At 41.7% G+C, this 9,808-nt stretch overlaps 1 long non-coding RNA gene across 1 annotated transcript; it reads left to right on the top strand.

The window, feature by feature from the left end:
- The first annotated feature begins 8,195 nt into the window (after positions 1-8,195).
- Positions 8,196-9,416, top strand: lncRNA:CR44685 (long non-coding RNA:CR44685). Its single transcript, NR_125024.1, has 2 exons — positions 8,196-8,812; positions 9,022-9,416. It is a non-coding gene; the product is annotated as a long non-coding RNA:CR44685 (long non-coding RNA).
- Positions 9,417-9,808: the final 392 nt, after the last annotated feature.

Genomic DNA, 9,808 nt, shown 5'->3' on the forward strand with positions numbered 1-9,808 from the left:
ACGCAACCGAAAACATGAGGTATTTATAATTCTACACTTGAAATAAGGATACAAAATTTGTTCCTATTTAAAAAAAAAATTAAACAAAGAATGTGCATCTTTCTGCTTTAATAAATACATCTTAACTTTGCTGGCTTAATAAACGTTTTACTTAAATAATAATAATAAATAAGCCACTTTAAATAGAAGAGTGTTTAAATAAAGCTGAAATATCTCATTTTCAAAAAAAGAATAAATCCACCTGAAGATTTTTTCAGTGTAAGCTTCAGCCGATCAATAGCGATGAACTCGTGATTGAATTGTATTCATTTCGGACTGTACCCGAAATGTGTTTCGAACGGGCGTGGTACAGCTGCTCCCAAAAAGGCACAAACAAATCATAACAATTGCTGGAGGTAGGACATGGAGTATCCATGATCCGTACAGAGGGATCCTCACACACGGCAGCAATTTATCATCCACCAAACAAGCCAGGAGATGATGCCGAAGGAGCGGGGAGGCACAGACAGAAAGGACTTGCCATTGTTAGGGCAACACTCTTTGTCTTTCCTGCGAGCGAAGTCCTCCACTCCCGAGTCGATCATAAATTGGAGGTGTGCGCGCCATATAAACATTAAATTTTATTTAGATGAGAGTCGGTTGAAGGTTTTTTTTATGGGTGTCCTGATTTCCAACTGTGCCTGATTATTGATTATTCATTCTACTCTGCCAGTGCACCTCAATAAAAAATGAATTAGGGCATTGGGAATTTGGTGTCTTTTGCTCATCGATTTCGTTTTGATTTATTATCGTAACGTAAATCCCATCGTGGACTACGGGTATACAATCTGGTGAGAAATCCTAATTCCTTTCAGTTCCTTGAATAGCTTTGAACATTAAAGTTATTCTCTTCACATCGATGGCGGCGCCTTCGTGTTCTCCATTCACTTTTGAGGGTTTCTTGTTTTGTTGATTTCCCTTTTGACAACGTTTACTTCCTAACTTAGCACCTGGAATCGGGACACACACTTCTCGTCACTAGTTCAGACCAAATAAGATATTATTTGTTTAGTATTTTTGATTTTTTCGTTGTCTTTCGTTTCGCTTTGTTTTCTGTGTCGAAAACCAAGTTTTAATAATGTTAATTTGCTGCGTTTCATGGGATCCGAGATTTATGACCGCTTCTCCAGTACGTCCGTCGTCATATTTGGTTTTGTTATTTCCTCAGGTTAGCTGTAATTATGCTAGTAAGTCGAAGTCGCAAGGTGCGGTTCAGTTTTTTGTGGCAGGGTTCTCATTTCACCGGACTTGAATTGCGTCGAAGCAAAAAGGTGCTGATTACTTGATTTGGGGTGGCAAAATGTGAAACGGAATAAATGGTTACAAAAGCCTTGCAAGGTGGCTATCAATTCATGGGGGGATTTCAATGCAGTCAAATTATAATCCTTATGAATTTGAACGAGTTCCTTCAATATTAAGATAACCTCCGCACAAGTAGCACCTATGTTTCCATCGCTTCGCCGCCAAATGAGATTAAACAACTACCTTTAGTTCCAGTTAGCCCAAATGTTTCTCGCTTATAGTTATGACCTCCTCTGGGGCATTAGCCATAGGCAATTATTAGTTCACACAAGCATAAAGTCTAAAGTTGTAGAGACACCAACAACGCTTTATCACATTTCCGCATAAATCGGTAACACCCGTAAAAAAATCATGAGTTTGACAAACAAATATGAGATGAGATGCGTAAATGAGGGGCAATCGCAGGGAATATATACCCATATACCTATATATGTATTTATGAAAAAAAAAAATGAAATCAATTTGCATATTTTGGATGACAAACGCTGTGGTGGGTCCCCGAATTTCTGACAGACTTCCGATGCGGCGTGAACCGAAAAGCGTGTTAATTTTCACTGTGCATTTTATACGACTGCCATATAGGAAAGGAGCGACTGGAGATCGAACGTCTTATGTTAATAGGCGGATCGCAGCATTCAACGCCCCGAAAGTTTCACCGCTTGAAATGTGCTGTAAAGTTGTTAATTAAAACCAAGAAAACCAAGAAAATCCACCCAGACCCCAGCTGAGGACCACACAGCAGCAACCCATCGCACCAGCTCCCCAGACTCATCTCATCTCATCCCATCCCAGTTTTGGGGATTTCGTTTACGGATTCCCACCAAGACCTGTTTTATGTCTCGTCCGCTCATTTTACTTTGATTTTTCTGTTTTCTGTGTATTGTTTGACGTGTGTGTTGTTTTGTTATCGCTTTCAAATGCACTTGCTGCTCGTTTCGGACATTTCAAAATTTAAATAATTTTGCAAGCGGATTCGTACTCGTTTTTTTGATTGATATTGCCAACCAACTTGCACGGCACTCCTGCGGGCCAACGTCAAAATCAGCCGGCAAAGCCAACACTCGAACTCGAAACGGAATAAGTCAGGAAAAAATCGAGAGAAATTGGGAATACTCTTGCTAAATGTATGTGTAAACAAACAAAAAGCGATTTTTTCATATTTGTGAAACTGTTCTTTAATATAATTCGATTTTGCCTCAGATGGTTGGAAAGCTAAGCGAAATAATTAGATTCAAGTAAATGAGTTAAATATAAATACGATTTATTGCATGTCCTCGCCGGGTCTAGTAATCCCTGGAATTGAATAGATTCTAGAGAAACGAATAGAACCCCCCTGCAAAAGGGTATAATTAAAGCTGGTTTTGCATCATTTCGGTTTGGGGGTTATCAATCACACATAGAAAATTTCGTCGTTCGTGGCCGTTTCTGTGCTGTTAGATGAAGCGCGAGTTTGACTGACTACGCCTGGCCAAATGTTAGTCATTAATTATGGCCAGAGATCCAGCAAATGATCGGCGCGATGATGAACCGGCGACTCATCATCGTCATTATTGACAGAACCTCCCCGAAGTCCGCAGACCCCGCGAAACATGTTCTTTAAACTTTGGCCTTGAATCTTGGCTTGTCGACTTGTCTTGTCTTTTGGCATGGGTTGGGTTGACTTTTTCTCTGGCTTTTTGGTTTGCACATTTCTGATGCACCACCCCAAAAACCCCCGCGGTCGCCGGATTATTCACATAATTGTTGCTGTTCTATTCTCATTTTTACTTCGCTCGTTTCAGCGTTGTTTATATTTAATTGCTAAAAACTATAATTCTGTCAAGTTTATTATGAAAATAATTATAATGCACGTTCTTAGCCATTGTGCTTGTGATGGCAGAGTTTATCTGAGTGCGCATATCTTTGGAATCCATACAAAACAATGGTCGTGGCCTGGCAGATTTTGCGTTATAATTGCCCTGGCAAGAACAAAACAGAGTCGCTGGCGACGCAAACAAAAACACTCCATTCTCGGTACAAGAATTTGTCCATTGGGTCATTGGGTTAGTGTTAAGTCATTTTCATTGAAATTAGCGGTTGGCGAAAAAAAGCTAGGGGATAGTGAGTTTTTCCTCAAGTTGACACAGTTTGACACCCATGAAAAACGGAATGATGAGCTATGCAAATCAACTGAATCATCTTAATTTTTAAAACAGTTAAGCTGAATAACGTATAGTATAGATATAATATACAACGCAATACTTTTTTTTTTGCCATTCACAATTGAGTCAACCATCATAACTAGCTAATCGAAAAATCAAATCGTATCTGTATATTTTAAATATAAATATATATACATACATTTGTTTAAATATACGAGCTGCAATTTTGTGAATGGATTGCGATAAATATTTGTATAACCTACAACGCTCTATAAATCTACCTTGGTTGCCGCCCAAAATTTGTTTAGGCAAATAAAATTTGACATAAATTGCCGTTTGACTTCGCTGCCCCTCCTACTGGGAACATTTTGCAGTCTTTTTGGCATCTCAAACATTTGTGCGAATTGCCCAAGAAATTGCGGCAATTCGGGCTTGAATAGTTTGTGAATCCCTGTGTCCTTTTCGATATGTTTATGGTTGGGCAGGACCACACCCCTATCGTTGTCCTTGTTCCCGTCCTTGCTCATTGTTTTGCGCATTGTTGGCGAAAAAAGGTATTTGTCAAGAGTCAAAATATTTATTGAGATCAACTGGTTTTTGGTCGTGGTCAAAAGCGCAATATCTGTCTGTAACCTTAACCGTATCAGGACCCTACCCTTAACCCAAGGCAGCTACGACGACGTGTGCCAAAAAATAAAGGTGGAGGGCAAAAATGCAGAACGCGAAAAATAAAGGAAATAAAGCGTTTCTGATAAATGGCAAGAGCGTTAAATTTTGTCGCTTTGGCTGATCTAGATAAATGAATTTGAATTTGCATGTTTTATTAAGAAATTTATTAACACACACGCACACAGCCACCGATAAGTATTCGCATGCAGATGCACCGAAAGAAATGTAAGAAAAGTTTATGAAATTCCAAGGATAATAAACCAAAAATTATGCATATGAAAGTACATGAAACGGTATTAAAAACCATTAGACTTTATCATTAGTTACTACATATTGACAAGTGAAAAGTTTTTCCTTTTTTTTTTGTGAGTGTATAACCTGGAGCTCCAACAATCTTGCCAGATTTTGCCAGCTTTGTCTGCGCTTGCGCGCCGGACTTCGTTATAAATTATGCACTTAAGTTGAGGGTGTATTCATTATATGGATAAAGTTCGACTTGGACTCGAACTTCGTTTTGGGGAATTTGTGCTCCTCCGCTTTATTTCTCGCTTCGGCTGTCTGTTCTTCATTTTTCAACGCCTGGGATGGTCCGTGGGTCTGAGCCCGAGTTTTAAAGGTTTTCCAGTCCCGATCTCGGCCGGACCAGTCGTCGCCATCGAAGCCACCTCCTGCTGGGCCAAGTGACACTGACACTTGAGTAGATGTTTTGCGGTTGATAAAATCAAGAGCAAACAAGGTCTCTCCCTCGGATTGTGGATATATTTTCGATTGCAGGCTGCAGGCTGGAAATCTCTGAGCCTGCTCCACGAGCACGTCCACCAACTCAGCGAGATCCTTTCGCCGCCGTTTTTTGTATTTTTTCATTTTTTGCTAATGGTGTGACAAATTTTAAACAAGTAATTTCTGCATGTTGTTTATGGGCCTCGCAACGCTCTCAACGGGGGGATGAGTTCGACTCGGACTCGAGTTCATAATAAAATTTATGAGCAATGCCCTGTTTTGGAATTGAGCAAATCAAAAAAGGAAGGGGCCCACTGAGGAGGCACATGTGGAATTTCTTTAGAAACGACCGGAGCTGCAGGAGGGAAGATCCCGAAAGTTGCTCTCCTTTTCGAACGGAATTCGATTGCTATCTTTTATAATAATGTATAGTAATATATCTTATTGGGGAAAGGGAGCATATTCTAATTTACCAAGGACACGGACTTCAAGGAGAGTTACTTATCTCTTTCAAATTGGCTTAGAAAAAGACTATTGAAACTAATCTTGGTCTATGATAAAAACCTGCTTCACAGAAAAATTATCCAAATATTCATTAGAGAAGCCTTTCAAATTAAATCGCCTCTGAAACCACAATCATCAGATATATATGATTATTGCGGTCTGTTTAAAAATCGATAACAAGTCATCAACTTTATGACAATCTGCGCTTCAATCGACACCAGCCCGATGCCTATCTGGCCGACTATATAGCGCTTCATTATAGTAAATCATAATTCTGCCATCTAGGGATGCCTCGCCGCATGTGGCGACCGCGATGATGGGAGTATCATATCTGGTGCCCAGACACACTCTAAACATTCGGAAGATACTGTCCGCATGGCGCTGGGCTGACAATGAGTGTGGGCCAGTTAGGGAGCACCCATACCAAAGCAAAGAAGCGGGCCTAAGCGCCATCAGCTGTATTCTTCGGACATAAATGCTGCAGTTTACTATATGTATTATAGGCATTATGGATGACGATGGAAATTTGAGTCCAAGCCACCACGCCAGAGTCACAAATTTTCCAACTATGATCGTTGATCGTCTGGGTGTCAAACTGGGAATAGCTAGAGAAGGCAAACTAGCTACACTGTTACGCTACTTAAATACATAATATGTTTTAAAATGGTCACCTCAATACTAGTTAGTTCTTGAATAATCGCAATAGTTCGATTTATTATGTAAATATATTTAATTTGCATTCAGTTACTAAATGCCACGATCCTTCCGATCACGGGACAATCGTGATTCCCATTGACCCACTCACGTGATGTGACCATCTCCAGAAGCGATGCCAATCAGTTTAGCCGCCTGATTCAGCTAGATCTTCCAAGTTGCAACCTCCAGCCTCGTTTCGTTACCTTACCTTACCTCCAAAGTTGTCTCATTTTCATTTTTCGTGTCGAGCTCCGTTCGTCTGGCCATCCGTTTGTAGGTCCCAGTTTTGTGTCGCGACATTGACGACTTTGTTGATAATTTTGATTTTATTATGTTAATAAAATGTTATGGTTTAAAATGTTCAACATTTCAGTCGGCCATCCAGCTGGTGCAGCTGGTTCAATGGGTCCGAGATGGTATGGTATGGACTGGTATGGTAAGGAATGGTATATGGTATGGTATGGTGCCTTGTCCGCTTCTGTCGTCTGCGCATCATAACTCATTAGTGACAATATCGTCGGAGGCTCGCCGTGTGGGTTTACCTGATTTCGATAATTGTCTCTGTTAATTGGATTAAATAACCCCAACAAACGAAATATTTCGCAGGCAGAAATCTGTTTCGAAATATGCACATCGATTTGAATCGGTTGCCGTTGCCGTTGCGTTCTCATTCTCGTTCCCGGCTCATTATCTTAAGGTTTGTTGCTGTTCGAGGGCTCTTTTATAGCCCCTGCATCTCCTCATCTCGTGGCGCTGTGTTCGCTGTCATGTTAATAACATTCGTAATATGCTTTTTAATTAGTCTACTCTTCCAAGTCCCCAGCGACTTGTGGGGGGTCCCCGAGAAGGGTTCTCCTTTTGGGTTCATCTGGGATCCGAGCTGATTAATGCTGCATTTTTGATAATGGATCGCTTAAGGGGCCACAAATCGCTGTTGGTTTATGCTAAGTAGCTCTGGTGGCCAAAGTGTTGGAAAGTGGAGTGGAAATGGGGTGGGAAACACCTGTTAGGTTGCATTCACAACTGGATCTGAATGCACACTCGACGAGCTGAACATTTTGTGATATAAATGGATCACCGATGAGATCATCTCCCTAATGAGGTAGATTTTTCTTAGTCAATTTGAACACTCTGAAAAATAAGGTGTATACAAAGTATTCACGATATCCAAACCTCTTTAAATGGTAAAAACACATATGAAGTGATACTTTTGAGAAAGCAAAGAATGCGCCAAACACCAGCCTGGTTTTATGGTATTTACTTAGTCAGCCTTTATCTGCAATGCGGCAACAAATGTTTACAAAGCGAAAAAAAGCGAAAATTCAACCGCCCACTTCCAGTAAACTTCGACTCCGAACTCTGCTCCAAAAACAAGCAAAAAGGCCAACTTAAACATAATGCAATTACTTAAAACTGTACCATGGACTGGCGCACACAGTTTAAACAGAACACGCCCCCATCGACGGCGGCGATTTGTGCAGAAAGGCAAAAGCCGGGCAAAAGGTCCGACCTCAAGTGGATTTGGATTTGGCTTTGGCTGTGGCAGTGGCTTTTCCCTGGTCCGCCGATCCGAGCCGAACCGCAAAAATCTCTCTCTTAATGTAGATCATCTGGCGGCGCTGAGCAGCCGATCGATCAGAGGAGTTTCTGGGGCGGAATCGGAATCGGGAAGGACAGGGCCAGGAACGAGTGCGGCCAACAACCAGAAAGTACACTACAATAAACCGAAATTTTATATATTATAAGCATGTATAAATCAACGGAGTAACAAAGGTACATTGTAGTTAATAGAATATATTATATATTCAAAATTTTAATTATATTACGTCAAAACGGGCATTGTAAAATATGAACCAACTTTAAAAATCTTGTATACTGTGATTTAACTTATATTATACAACATTAAGAAATCCTTGCACCTACTTTATTCAGTAGCATATATTATTCACATATATATTATATATTATTCACTAAACTCGGTCCGGAATTCGATATACCCCATCTGACAATAATAACAACCAAATTGAATGCTTCGCTTTGCACTCCGAGCCGAAAAACCACAAAAACAACCAACAAGAAAAGCCAAAAGTGGGTGGAATAATGGGCGGCTATGCGAATTTACTCAGTGCATGATTATAGCGTAGATTACAAAAAGTGCGCTCCAGAGCTCTACCCCAAAAAAACAGCAAGCCGAACAACAACAACAGCAACGCACAGGCTGGCGTTTTTGGCCAGGAATCGGATTCAGAGTTGGATCTCGGATCGGACCCTCTTGGTCTTCCCTGCCTTTATTTCGCTTAAGGTTTCTTCCCAGGTCGTCGACGACGAGCAATATTCATAGAGGTCGTCGTGTCGCGGCCACATGAGAGATCATCTCGTCCTGAGCTCTTCCTCTAGTGCTCCTCATATGCTAAGAGAATCATATCATGGACTCTACTATACTACTATATGTAGCTAGGTGTGCGGAGCGGTTCGGGACCTTATAATTGCTTTGTAACCTTCGTTGGCAACGCAAACTTAGACGGATCGGATTCAAAGAGTTGGCCACGCACCCAGAAAAAAATCGCCAAGGAACAAACGGCCGGCAAACAGTTTTCTGTAGTACAAATTAATTGCTGCTTTACACGCGTTCCTCATCCGAAAGCCAGGTAAAATCATTCATCTGATGCTGGAGAGGCAACACATGCAAGTACTGCGCAGTGCACTGCGAGAAATGTAGAGCGATCTTTAGCTTATTGAATGTAAATGTAAATACTTCTGCATTCACTCCAAATATTCTTATCATGTCCCAGACTTTTCCGAATGTTTTCCGTAGTGTGCTTTACTATTACAATTTGGCCGCAGCCAAACAAAGTTGCATCCAGACTTTCTGCGGGGTACTTGGCCACGGAGGAGCTATGCGGAGTGGACTGGCTGTCTGATCAAGACATTATCGATATGTTTTACGTAGTCGGGGCTCCGGGCTCCAGGCTTCGTCTGCGCGGCTCTCCCAGGAGAGAAATCCAATTAGCTGCGCTTGTGGCGGCCTTAGAGAAATGCCCCCAAGCCCGTGGGCAGCGCACTGCGAACATGCAAAAGGACCCCAGATCCCGAGATCCCCAGATCCACATCCAGTCTGCGGCCTTAAAATTCAATTGTTGAACTACGAGCTGCTCCAAAGACTGGAGCTGGAGTTGCGGCTAGCCAAAGGAGATTAAATCGCCGCGGCGACTGGGAAAAGACAGAAACAGACAAAAAAAGCGAGTCTGGCCAAAGGAAAACGCCGCCACTGAAAAGAGCAACTGGGCGCAAAATTATAATTGCAAATTTGTGCCAGGCACTCGAATCCACAGTGTACTTGTACCGAAGTAAGTGAGAGTGTGGCGGCGTGATAAGCTCCAAAGTTCCTGATAACCGTGTGTGTGCAGATGGAGCGAGACTGATCCACTCGGTGCGAGTGGGACGGCAGAAGGGCACTTAATTGTACCGGAGGATGTGAAGTTAATGCCGCCGATTTGCATTCATTTCGGTGGCATAATGAGTCGCGGTCCCCAACTGCAAAGAGGTCGAGGTCAATCTGCGAAGAGGTTTTTAAAAGTATTTGCGCTCCACTGGCGGGGATTAAGGAAAGTGTTCGAATTAAAATGGAACACAACCACACTCGTCCGCTTTGTACTTCGTAATTCTTTGTATTGAGAATGTTCTACTACAACATATAGTATTTTATTCGTACGTTCAACATAACAAGGCTCGAGGTA

Source organism: Drosophila melanogaster, chromosome 3L (assembly GCF_000001215.4).
Source record: "Drosophila melanogaster chromosome 3L".
In the NCBI taxonomy this organism is placed as follows: Eukaryota; Metazoa; Arthropoda; class Insecta; order Diptera; family Drosophilidae; genus Drosophila; species Drosophila melanogaster.